Source organism: Lygodium microphyllum, chromosome 30 (assembly GCF_053477565.2).
Source record: "Lygodium microphyllum isolate KBCC chromosome 30, Lygodium_microphyllum_v1.1.10, whole genome shotgun sequence".
NCBI classification, from domain to species: Eukaryota; Viridiplantae; Streptophyta; class Polypodiopsida; order Schizaeales; family Lygodiaceae; genus Lygodium; species Lygodium microphyllum.
Window position 1 is genome coordinate 16,841,295 of NC_141164.1, and position 14,596 is coordinate 16,855,890.

Here is a 14,596-nt window from a genome sequence, read left to right on the forward strand (position 1 = left end):
AACAAGAAATTATTTCTATATTTAGCTTTCACTTTTGTATGATCAATTTGGTATCCTTCTTCAAGGTAGCTCTGTGGTGCTGACATACCGTTAGACCAAACCCTCTCATGTAATCCCAAGCAGATATATCTTGAAATCCCTTACATAACTTGATGAGATCTTTCTTGAAGTCCTCCTCAACATACATGCTTAGTTTGATGGGTTTAGCCTCTCCTTTCTCATTCAAGTTGACCTCCTATACTTCATCTGTGATGTTTTGACTTTTTCAACTTCTCATACATTAATTTTGAAGAGCTTAGACTATCAAAAGTGGGATCTTAGATTAAATAATCTATATCTCATACCCCCTAACACCTTTCAAGATCGATACAACTGTGAACATCTCTACATGAGAATAGCCTTATGCACAGTGGTTATGCCTAGTAAGTCTGGAATAGACCAAACACGTTTAATACTTGAGCAAATCAAGTAAGTCAAGACCTGACTTGTGGGGATTAAGACTTGGAAAAGAAATATTTGAGCTTTTAAAAATTCTTAAGAAGGAGAAGAAAACGACGATCTCAAGGTACCCCCCCCTCCCTTTTCATTAAAAAAATAACATTATTATTCTTTCTCCTCCTAATTTAGAAAACTGAGAAACATGGAAAAAAAGAATGAGATATTCTAGTGTAAGACTCCAGCAATCTCCCCCTTTTTTTAGTTTGACAAGAGGCCCAGATCAAAGCAAGATCTCCCAAAAGCCAAGCAAATCAGTCATGGCATCTCTGGCAATGTCTCTAAACCTCAAAGATCAGATCACCATCATCAGATTGCATCTCAAAATCTTCTAGATATCTAGATTGGTAAGATGCCCTCCATAAAGAACTCATCTTCTTGGCCACAACTCATGAGACTCCCTCCCTTCAATTTAATTATAAATATGGGGTATGAGTAGTCGTAGAGGACATTAGCTTAATCAAGAGAGGAGACTCTTCTCGAATCAAAAGAATAGAGGAAAATAGAGGTGCAAGAGGAGAGTGAAAGAGATAATTCATATTACAAAGACAAGGGGGATAGAGAGGGGATACTTCGTTGGCTTTCTAAGTCAAATCCCATGATCTCTTTTACCTTTATTCCCATGTAGAATCAAGAATCTATTTGATTTCTTCTCAATTCCTATTGTCGCCATCTCTATCAATCCAATTGAGATGACCCAAAGCTCTATTATCAAAGTCTTCTTAGCAATTTCGTGTGACTGAAGACCATGACCCCGAAGAAGAAAAATATGAAGGCCTTGGAAGCGAGAGCTACTAATAACATTGCAGGTACGACCACTACAAACAGAATAGCAAGTACCGGAATTACAAACATAGCTATGAATAACAACAACAACCAAGCACTCGTCATAAATTCCCAGGTGCCATATTTGATTATTATTTTAAATATAAAATATGAAAAATAAATCACCATCTCACGGACTAGTAAATAAATAGCATATGTTAATTTGGATTACTCAAGATATACTAGGAATAGGATGTAGGGAAGTTACTGTACTACTCGAAAGAATTTATGCTTTTATTGCATCAACCAAATAGGATTTACCAAGAACTAGATCCAAGGACTAAAATTTTTGCAATAAAGAAATATTTAAGTAGTTAAAATTTTGAATCCAATTTGTATTAAATTGATGAAACCTTTGTGTTAGAATATAGGCATGGGAATCCACCCTAAGCAAGGGACTATAAAGGTATATGTATGTGAATAGCCTTAAGGGGCAGGGGAAACCCTATCCCTAACTTGGCAAAGGCTATATAAACAACCTATGGATCACTATCAGTTGTGAGAGAGTGTACCCAAGTTGTACTCTAAGAAACTTAGTAAGCACGATTTTGTTCGTGTACTTTGAGCTCTGATCTCCCTTGTGCACATTCTTCTTGTTGCAAACTCTGATTTCTCACACTTTGATCGACAAATACAAATGCTTATCCCTTGAAAAGTCTTGAGATGGAATTATTATAATACTTTTTGTAATAAACTATCCAAGGGTTTTTGAATTTAGTGAATTGTTGCTAGACAAGGACCGATAAAATTCTGTTAAGAAAAAAAAACATGATCATCACCGGAGTTTGAAGTCCTGGAAAAATTGATGGGTTGTCCAAACTCTCATAAATGAAAGTTTTGAAAAAATAAACTATTGTCAAAATTTATCTTGGGCTAGACCCCAAGGGAAAGAGTAATTCGAGAAGATTATTAGAAGCTATTTCCACTTATGCTAAAGTTTAGCCTTAGCATTGCTATTCTAGGGAAAAGATTGTCTTGGAAGGAAATTCATTAAAATTGTTGTGAATAATACAATTGAAGTAAGCTCTTTGTGGTTGTAAATTAGATTATGATTTTTTCTTAAATTATCAGGATAAAGGATTAATGATCGGGTACAGATCACCGAGAAGACTGAGGCACTATTCTGATAGGCACCAAATGCTAACCAAGGCAGTGTTCCTTGATGATGCTAGACCTTCCCAAGGTCAACATGAATAAAACCTACTCCAAGGGGTTTTTTTTTTTGTGTTGGTGAGTGTGGACTGGCCACGATATGAAAGGTCTTGTCGTGGGAAATTCTAGTTGGCAGGAAGAGATGAGGATACCAAGGGGCTTTGGTAACAAATTCCTTAGACTCTTATGAACTATTAATAACCCTTTGAACCTAGATAGTATTTTGAAAGTCCCAATACTAGTCTAGGGATTGAACTTGGAGGGAATAATACCTTCATGCTAATATTATGCCCAGTCAAAACAGGAAACATTGTAAAAAGATATTTTTTCCCCTAAATGGACTATTTGAGAAAGAATTATTTTATACTAATTGTGTCGTGAAATAAAGACATGTAACGAACCTATGCCAAAAGATAATCAAAGGAGCTATTTTTATATATCAAACCTAAAGTGGTAGTAAAAATATTCTATTGAGGAAAGCATGTGGATGTGTTTGAGGAGTCTAGACCTATGGCTAGGTGGTCTCGGTAAGCGGAGAGATTTTCTGATAAAAATTAAGTTAGCAAATAGGAAAAATGAATGGCCATTAGATATTAGAAAAAGTTCTGACTTACATCATTTTAGGGGGCTGGAATGGGGTTTTGCCTTACAAGCAGAAGGACGAATGTGTTGCACTCCCATTCTCTTTGAACCAAGTGCAAGGTAAGTCTGCCTCAGTTTGTGTAATCTTGTGAGAAGTGAGAACTCAAAATACTAAAGCTAGATGTCCGATAGGTGACTTGACCAATATTAGGAACCAAAAAAAAAAAAAAAAAAACTAGGTTGATCCTTGTGGGAACAGCTAGAAACTTCCATTGTGAGGTAGACTCAAGCGAGCCTAGACAGATTATAATCTTTGAGGTATTCCACAAAGTCCTGAATGTTGTTGTCTAGGATATCTCTTAATGGGCTACTAAGAATGTGCCAAGAAGTGGCTCAAGTGAGCACGCTACAATTGGTATCAAAGCCTATATTAATATAGGATGTTAGTATAAAAATTAGTAAAGAATTGTAATTACAACATAAGATATATTTTCCTTAAGTTGTGAATTATTCTCTTTGTTAATGTATGTTCTTGATTTCTGGCAGAACGACAAACGTTGGGAACGATTATTGATTTTCCAAGTCATGTTTATGTCAGCTATGCACTCATCTAGTTTTAGTTGAAGAAATCAAATGATGTGAATATTAGATGAGGTATACAATCCTTTGCCCTCGTATTGTAAAAGATGATGAATGTTAAGTGGAGGGTATCGTTACATTGACACAAACGTCTTGCTTACCTCTAGAACAATTTAAAGAGGCTAAAATAGATGGAGACCCTTAAGATTGCCAAGATTTATATATTCTACGAGGCCAAAGTAAACTCGAACATGTTCATCGGAGGGACGACAAGTTAAATTAAACCAATACATCTACGAGGAGGTCATAAAGGTTATATCAAATAACTGAGTGATGGTTGTTGGTCGCTCTAGTCACCACAACTACAAAAAAGATAGATTACCTTATCTTCCCCTAAAATATAGATTTTTGGATATCCATTCTTAAAATCCTAATTATTATTTAATGGATGTATCGCATTGCCATGCCTAGATTGTAACAGGGAATCCTCTTCCAAGAATAATATAAGCCTCTAAGCTTCTCGAATAATATATTCCCTTCCTATTGATGTAAGGAATTACTTTTGTCCATATGTTGTAATCAAAATTGGGTGTCGCCTTAATGACCGAGAATAATGGAAAAATATTATCCGTGTTGCTGCAATTCTTTGAAGTTTTAAGTTTGGATTGGTTAAACCCTAGTGCAAATAGGGATTAATACAAAATAATAGCAATTTATTTCAAGGTAATGAAGTTAGAAGAAATTTCTTGCATTTCAGGCCATGCGTATATCTGCCATGCATTCGTTGAATTATGAATGGCAAAATAATTCAATGGCTACCTTATAGTGAAGGTACAATCCTTATTCCTCCTATCTAGAATGGAATTGGAGGAAATATGGGACAGATTGATATGTTGAGGCTGATCACCCCGACTACATCAAGATCAACCTTGAGCAAATCCAATGAATGGAGAGCTTAAAGCTCGTTGAACTATTTCTCTTTGATGACCTTGAATAGAATCCCATTCTTCATATTAATGGTTAACTAGATCACAAAAAATCATTACATATATGAAGAACTAACTAAGTTCATCCTGGTTGGTAAAATTTTTGGTTTAGGGAGTGACCCTCATCATAACTACTATAGAGAAGGATATCTAGACCCTTCCACAACATATCGAGATGTGGATGAAGATGCCACATCTCGAGCTTATAAGATCTGTTGAGCTACTCGAGACCCATGGATAATCCAAAAGATAAAAACAAGTTCAAGCTCTAATTAAAACCCTATTTTGATGTACAAACCATGATTATTATCAAGAAAACTAAATAATACATACTTCTTTTCCGAGAACAATGAGATCAATTAAGCAAGTTAACATCTTTCCTAAATATTATTTTAAAAAATACATGAAAATTATTTAAATCCCCAGGATGTTACTTCAAACCTGAATATCATAGAAGCTTAGGAGAAGAAAACATTTTTCAAACAGTACAAGCCGCCCGAACTCGATGGTAAAGGAAAGGATACTCTAACCGAGGCGAAAGCATGGATAGAATCTATTGAAGATTATTTCATGGCTGCAGCAAGGACTACACCATCAAATCAAGCAATGATTGCAAAATTGAAATTGACAGGGGATGTCCATCTTTGGTGGAAATAATAGTGCAAGGACCAAGGAGTGTCTGAAACTGCTATCACCTTGGATAGGCTTAAGGATGTTGTGTGTGGGAGATACCTTCCACCCATATACTAGCCCCAGAAGATGAATGAACTTTTCAACTTGAAGTAGCTAAGCCTAAGCCCAGAAGCTTACTACTCCAAATTCATAACACTTCTAAAATATGCACCATAGATGAAATGCATTGATTCGAGTGGCTTCAAGAGATGGAACAAAGGAAAAGAAATACTAAAGTATAGAACAAAAACTGTTAAAATAAGGGCAACTCTCAAGCCTATGCAAAAAGAGTCCAAGGGCAGTATCAACCAAATAGAGCAAAGAGATCCAAGTCAAACACGATGGGAAACTTTATGCCCAAAGGAAAAGACAATGAGGCTCGAAGGTGCTTTTATTGCAAGGAACTAGGACACTTCAAGAGACAGTGCCCAAAGCTTGGGCCAAACAACCACCAAGGGTAGTTTCGAGGTAGAACCAAGTTGCCAGGGGCAAAGTTGCTAGAGTAACCCTAAAAGAGATCAGTAAAAATGATAAAGATCCTACGATGGAAACTAATATGTAAAGAGCAAGAGTACACACCACTCTCAATAAGAAGGGTCCAAATCACCAATTCTCGGTGATCTAGACACGAGCAAATTATCAAGGTAAACACTTCCGAGACTATGAGGGTACCCATTCTTTCATATCACCAAGATGTGTGAAAAAGCTAGGCATAAACACTATTCCTACACCTAGATTACTTGTGGAGCTAGCAAATGGTAAAGAAGTTCTTTCAACATAACAGATTAACACGGTAGATTTTAGTTTGGATGGCAATTCTTCTGAAATGAGTTTCTGGATTATGAAACTTGGGGCTTATGAATGTTTGTTGAGTATGGATTGGATAACTCCAAACAATGCCCATATCCATTGTGGAAAGAATCAAAGTACATTTCAAACTTAGAAGGAGAAAAAGTAACCAGTCAACGGAGAAGCATGAAAACCGAAAGTTCAACTGGCTAAAGCTTCACGAACAGTGAAAGGTCTGAAGAAGGCCGGATTACCCATCTATCAAATTAAACTCAATAAGGCCAAAGAGGATGGTGAAGCCCAACCATCTTGGCTAAAATATTATGGGGATGTTTTTACATAAGATCTGATAGATCTTCCATTGACAAGAGAGGTAGATCATGAGATCCAACTCATTCCAAGCGCTACTCCTATAGCCAAGTGACCCTATTGGATGTCAAATCCTAAAGCCATTGAGCTAAAAGAACAAATCAAATATTTATTAGACCAAGGATACATCCGTCCAAGTAATTCACAATGGGAAGCCCCGATATACTATTTCAAAAAAAGAAAGATGAAATACTCTACCTTAGTATTGATTATTGTGGATTGAACCAGGTGATAGTGAAAAATAAATATCCAATCCTCAGGATAGATGAGTTGCTTGATTGACTCTAGGGAGCAAAGATATTTTCAAAGATCAACCTCAGGATAGATGAGTTGCTTGATTGACTCTAGGGAGCAAATATATTTTCAAGCTACTATCAAATAAGAATAAAGGAGGAAGATGTTCCTAAAACCACCTTTAATACAAGGTACAATCATTATGAATTTATTGTGATGTCTTTTGGATTAACAAATGCTCCTACCATAATGCAAGACATTTTCAGACCTTATCTTGATGATTTCGTCCTTGTCTTCTTTGATGATATCCTAACATATTCCAAGAATAAAGAAAACCATGAACCACAATTGTGAATAGTTCTTGAAACAATGAGAACTCACAAGTTGTATGCTAAAAAGAAGAAATGCACCTTCTTCAAAAAGCAGGCTGAATATCTAGGGTTCATAGCTTCAGCAAATGATATTTTAGTGGATCTAGCCAAGGTCAAAGAAGCACAAGATTGGCCACCCCCAAAAATGGTCAAAGAGGTGCAAAGCTTTCTAGGGCTAATGAGTTGGTATAGATTCTTCATTAAAGACCATGCCTCGATCATTGCACCTCTCATTGACCTACCCAAGAAGTAAGTCACCATTATATGGACATATTTTGAGAACAATCTAGCTTTGAAAATATTAAGCATAGTTTGGTAACTGCCCCTATTTTAAGGCTACCTGACCTAAGCAATAAGTTTGAAGTCATAGCTAATGCAAGCTCTCTTGCATTGGATGCATGATTATGCAAGAAGGACATATAGTGGCCTATGCTTAAAGGAAATTAAAGATCCGTGAAAGGCAATATGCCATGCATGATCTATAATTACTTGCTGTAACTCATGCCTTCAAATTATGGAGACATTATCTACTTGATAGCAAGTTTTACTTAGTCACTAATCACAAAAGCCTGAAGTGGATTTTCACTCATCCAGACATCAATATGAGACAATGCCAATGCATCGAGATTTTGAAGGAATATTATTTTGAAATCAAATATAAACCAGGCAAAGAGAATGTGGTTGCATATGCCCTAAGCCATAAATCATTTCTCAATACTTTAATCCTAAAGAAACCCTCTAAGACAAAAACTGTTTCTACAATGATTTCAATGCCTAGTAACCCTATCATAGAAATGGCCAAAGAAGAGGTAGTGAAGGATCGAGGTTATTAGAGAATGCTAAGAGAAATCCCCATTAAGGATACAAATCCAAAACTCAAGTCTAAGTATTAGGATTTTTCCATAAATGAGGAGCTTGTCTATTTCAAGACAAGGCCATGTATTCTTGCAAGTCATGAACTCAAGAAGAAAATACTCTGGGAAGCTCACGATTCTCCTTTTTTGGGTCATATTAGATATGCTAAGGCCCTTAATGCAGTAAAAAAAAGCTTCTTTGGGAGAGACTCAAGGGTGATGTACTTAAGTATATTACCGAATGCCTAAACTACCAACAAATTAAAGCTAAACATGTCAAGTTTCCAAGCAACTCGAGCCACTTAACATCCCTCAAATGAAATGGGAATATATCAACATGGAGTTCATGGTTGGATTACCCTCTGTACAAGGAGGATATAACTCAATTATGGTAGTCATTGATATGCTAACAAAAGTTGCACACCTTATTCTTGTAAAAACCAATTACAAGACTTCCAATATCGCCAAAATTTTCATTAAGGAAATTTTTGGATTACATGGATTACCCTAGAGAATCATTGGTGATCGTGATTCTCTCTTCACATCAAACTTTTGGAAGAGTTTGTTTGAAGCTCTAGGAACTTAGCTTTACTTCAGTACTGCTTACCATTCCTAAATTGGTGGTTAGACAGAGTAGGTTAATCAAGTTATTGAGGATATACTTAGAGCTTATTGCAATAAGGAACTTAAGAAGTGGATCCAATACCTACCCTTAGTTGAATTTGCCCACAATGCATCATATCATCAAAGTATTCAAATGAACCCTTTCAGGCATTGTATGGGCAAGGTTGTCTTATGCCCCTAAGTTTTTTTAATCCTACCCTATGGATAGAAGCATCTAAGCAAATGTTGTGATAAATGAAGACACCTATACATTTTCAAAGAAGATGACATGGTTTTTATTCGAGTTTGCCCAAAGAAAAGTTTCTTATCTTTGGGAGAATTCAAGAAGTAAGTCCCAGCTATTGTGACCATATAAAGTGCTAAAATGTCTAGGACCTAATACTTATAAGCCACAAATCCTTGAGAACTTGAAAGTGCATAATGTGTTCCATGTCAACCTATTGAAACCCTATGTTTCTAAACCATATCATGTACTTAATGACCAACAAATTGTGATGCCAAGTCAAGGAGTCCTCAAACTTCAACCATATAGGATATTCAATATGTGAGAGAAGGTTCTAAGAAGTAAAACCCTTAAAGAGTATCTCATCCAGTGAAAAGACTATCTTGAAGAGGATATCACTTGGGTTGATGAAAAATCACTCTCTAACCAATATCCCCAGTTTCATTCGAGATGAGGACATCTTGATTCCTCTAAGGGGAAGAGGATGTGATGTTTCAACTTTTTAAACTTCCCGTACATTAGTTTTGAAGAACTTAAACCATCAAAAGTAGGATCTCAAATAAAATAATCTATATATTGTACCCCAACACATTCCGAGATTGATATGGCTGCAAACATCTCTACACAGAAATTGCCATGTGTATGGCGATTATGGCTAATAAGTCCAGAATAAACCAAACGTGTTTAATACTTGAGTAAGTCAAGCAAGTCAAGACCCGACTTGTGTGAGATTAATGCTTGGAAAGAAAAACCTTAACAAGGAGAAGAAAATGATGATTTGAAGGCACTGCCCCTCCTTTTTTTGTCAAAAAATGACACAATCATCTTCTCTCCTCCCAATTTGGAAAATTGAGATCTCCCAATGTAAGACTCCAACAATCTCCCCCTTTTTTCAGTTTGATAAGAGGTCTAGTTCGAAGCAAGATCACCAAAAAGCCAAGCGAATTAGTCATGCCATCTCTGGCAACCTCTCGAGATCCCAAAGATCAGATCGCCAACATCACATTGCATCTCAAAGGCTTCTAGATAGCTGGATTGGCAAGATACCCTCCATAAAGAACTCCTCTTCTTGGCCACAACTCATGAGACACCTTCCCTTCAATTTAATTATAAATATGAGGCATGAGTAGCTATAGAGGACATTAGCTCAATCAAGAGAGGACACACTTCTTGAATCAAGAGAATAGAGCAAAAGAGAGGGGCAAGAAGAGAGTGAGAGAGATAATTCGTATTACAAAGACAAGGGCGATACTCCGCCAACTTTTTAAGTCGAAACCCCATCTCTTCTACCTTCATTCCCCTTGTAGAATCAAGACTCTACTCAATTTCTTCTCAATTCCTATTGTCGCCATCTCTATCAATCCAATCAAGATGGCCCAAAGCTCTACAATCAAAGTCTTCTCTGTAATTTCATGATCGAAGACCATGGTTCGAGGAAGAAAATTACGAAGGTCGCGGAAGCAGGAGTTGCTAATAACGCTACAAGTATGACCACTATAAACGAAATGGCAAGTACCGGAATTACAAATGTAGTTGCAAATACCAATAACAACCAAGCGCTCATCATAAATCCCCAGGTGCCATTTATTATTATTATTTTAAATATGAAATATGGCAAATAGATAATCATATTATGGATTGGCAAATAAAAATTGCATATGTAAAGGTAGTATCTTTCCACATAATCTCATGCATCAAAAAATCTAAAGAAAATTCTTAATAGCAAATTCAAAGGATTAATTTGGATTACATGAGATGTACTAGGAATAAGATTTAGTGAAGTTACTGCACTACCTGAAGGAATTTATGATTTTGTTGCATCAAATAGGATTCATCAAGAACTAGATTCAAGGACTAAGATTTTTGCAATAAAGAAATATTTAAGAAAATTTTGAATCCAATTTGTATTAAACTAATGGAACCTTCGATCGATAAATACAAATGCTAATCCCTTGAAAAATCTTGAGATGGAATTATTAGAATACTTTTCCTAATAAATTATCCGAGTGAATTATCACTAGACAAGGACCTATAAAATTTTGTTAAGAAAGAAAAAAGATAATCATGGGAATTCGCTTATAGAAGTCTCAAAAAGACTAGTGTGTTGTCCCAACTCTCATAGACGAAAGTTTTGGAAAAATAAAATCTTGTTAAAATTTATCTTGAGCTAGATCCCAAGGGGAAGAGTAATCCGAGAGGATTATTGGAAGCTATTGTTACTTATGCTAAAGTTTAGCCCTAATATTGTTATCCTAGGGAAATGATTGTATTGGAAGGAAATTCATTAAAATTTTTGTGTATAATATAGTTGAAATAAGCAATTTATGGTTGTGGATTAGATTCTAATTTTTTCGTAAATTATCAGGATGAAAGATGGATAATTGGGTATAGATCATTGATTGAGACATTATTCTAATAGGCACTGAATGCTGACTGAGGTAATGTTCCTTGATGACCCTAGATCTTCCCAAGGTTAGTGAATAAAACCTACTTGGGTTTTTGTTTTCGCATCGATGAGTATGGACCGGCCATGACATGAAAGGTCCTATCATAGGGAATTCTAGTTGGTGGGAAGAGATCAGGATACCAAGGGGATTTGGTCACAAATTCCTTAGACTCTTACAAACTATCAATTTCCCTTCAAACCTAGATAGTATTCTAGAAGTCCCAATACTAGTCTAGGGATTGAACTTGGTGGGAATAATACCTTCAGGTTGATATTATATCCAGTCAAAATAGGAAACATTGTAAAAAGATTTTTTTTTTCTTAAAGGGATTGTTTGAGAAAGAATTTTTTTAACACTAATTTTGTGTCGTGAAATAAAGATGTGTAACGAACCTGAGCCAAAAGATAATCAAATGAGATATTTTTATATGTCAAACCTAAAGTAGTAGGTAATTAGGTAAATTAAAAATAAACTATTGATGAAAGCAAGTGGATGAGTCCTCGATGGGTCGAGACCTATGGCTAGGTGGTCTCCATAAATCGAGAGCTTTTCTCATAATAATTACGTTAGCAAATAGGCAAAATGAATGGCCATTAGATATTAGGAAAAAATCTAACTTGCATCATTTTAGGGGCCCGGAATGGGATTTTGCCTTACGAGTAGAAGAGTCAATGTGTTGCACTCCCCTTCATCTCCCATTCTCTTTGAACCAAGTGTAATGCAAGACTGTCTTAGTTTGAGTAATCTTGTGAGAAGTGAGAACTCGAAATATTGATAACTGATTAATAGGGGACTTGACCAATATTAGGAACAAAAAAAAAACCCAGGTCAATCCTTGTGGGAATGGCCGGAAACTTCCACTATGAGGTAGACTCAAGCGAGCCTAGACAACAAACTCTGAGGTATTCCACAAAGTCCTAGACATCATTGTCTAGTATATCTCTTGATGGCTACTAAGAACATGCAATGAGGAAGTGGCTCGAGTGGGCACGTCACATCATCCTCCACTAGTCTTGCAGACTTTCTCATAGTATGTTCACATATTTTCTCAAACTAAATTTAATAGCCTTTTTTCCTTCCTCATCTTGCACATCTAAATTGTCCATACATTGATCCTCTTCAGTTTCCTAATTTTCAAGTTTCCCTTGCTGCCTGAATTCAGGATGACTGATTCCATGGTCTTGAATCACTTTATACTGGTCACTTCTTAACCTATCCTGAAATTCAAACCTCTCCTAACCTAAAAAAGGGTCTTCAAGATGCTATCTTGACCAGTTTTAATCTACATGTTGAATAATTTGCTATCCAAAAACTCCATTTTTGCACTTTTGGGCTGCTCTTGACCCTTGAATGATGCTATCAGCATCTATTTTAAACACTAGAACCACCGAAGGATTTTCTTGAAGAAATAACTCCTTCTCATCACCCCCTCTACATCATCCACCAAACTAATTCTTTGTACATATAAATCCTCAAGAATAACATCCTAACTTGGAATATGAGAAAATGCTAATTGAGTATGCAAATTAGCAATTTCATTGTCCTTTTGCAAAAACAACTTCCTCAAGAGCATTAATGACCTCAAAATAATGTGAAACTTGCAATTCCATTACATTCTTGACATGAGAAACCTCTCATTGAAGCAAAGGTTTCTCTTCTTGAAGCCGATTGATAATAGGTAGAGTCTCAATTGCTACAATTTTTGATGCATTCCTTTCATTTTCTAACTTAGAAGAAAGTAATTGAACCATCTTAGTTGAAGATTAATCCATAGAGCATATCCCTTGCAAATCTTCAAGAAAACCAAACAAATTGAGTGATTTCTATAATTCCTGACATTGAGCCTGTTGTTGTAAACTTGAACATTGTTGAAAACTAATCATTTGCTGTCTTGGAACTTGTTGTCTTGAAAACTACTCATACATGCAAATATCCTAAAAGTTTACAGTAGCATAAACTTGCTAAATCTCTTTAGGCTAAAAAATATAATGTATTGAAATAATATTCATCATGCTATAAATATAGGTACCCTAACAAACTACATTTGAAAATGGTGCATTTTGCACTACATGTAATGGCATTTCAAGTAGTTGTAAAGTCTGTTCACTAAAATCTGACTTGTTACATTATTCTTCTCAAAGCCAGTAAGAGAACTAAGAAAATCATCCATAATAGCATCTTCATTGAGAAAAACATAATGCTCGTGCTTTCCATCCATCACAATTCATCTTCTTGAACACAAAACTGATCATCTTGATCACCAAACTGATCGATCTTCTTGATGATAACTTCATTGCTTCTTCCTTCTTCAGGAAAATTGATTGGAGATTGATTATGATAGTTTGAAAGACACCAAAACATGGAAAATACCTTCAAGTTATCGATGCAAGGTGTATGATGCTCCTCTCTCCTATTGGTAAGTTGCTTTGGTGGATTTGGGGCACTCAAGGATCCTTAGCGACTTTGGCTCTTGTCCTCTCTCACTCCCTCAGCCTCAATCTTCGGGAAAACCACAAGTAAAGGGTAGCAATCATCATCACCACTTGAATCCAAAAATCTAAGATCAAAACATCTTCATATTTCTTCTTGGTCTGCTCAACTACTCTAAGAAATCTCCCAACATGCTTCGAGCAAGATTTAACTTTATGGCCTTCATGGTCATCATGCCACTCATAAGCATCATCACGTACATTCTCAAAAGAACTCAACTTTTACTTTTTCCATGCTCTATCCATCCTTGAACTTACACCTTTCTTTGCTACCGAAGAAAGCTTCTTGTGGATATCATTGAACTACGTACATAAATTAACCATGTAGAAATACTTGTAGGATTTTCCTCTTTCACAAGACTCATAAATATATGGACAATATCTTGAGGTATGTCCATGCTCAAAGCACACTTTGCATCTCTTTTGCTTATTCTTAGATTTACCCATGATGAAACATGCTTGCAATTTGCAAATGACCTAGTTTTCTTTCAGCCAACTTCCTAACTTTTGCAATGATGAAGTAGCATGTTTTCAGCCTATGATATTCAAGTTATTCTTGCAATTTCTATAGTTCAAGCTACATGAAAAACTGTTTTGCAAGTATTTCCTGAAAACTCCTATATTGATCAAATTTCTCTATGTTATGTGGCCAGTCTCTAACAGATCTTCAACAATTCACGTTATTCCCACCATTTCTATAGCTCCTGACACTTTGCAATTTAGGTTAACCTAAACTACTGCAATTCAGGTCATTCATGTAATCTCTACAAATCCTTGACAATTTCGCACTTTAGATTATTCCCTTAAGGTTGATTTTGGTAAAGAAAAACCCTTTCTTCTCCTTATGCTTTATCTTATCTTCTTGTATATCTTCCTATTCATCATCTTAACCTGAAGAGTATTTC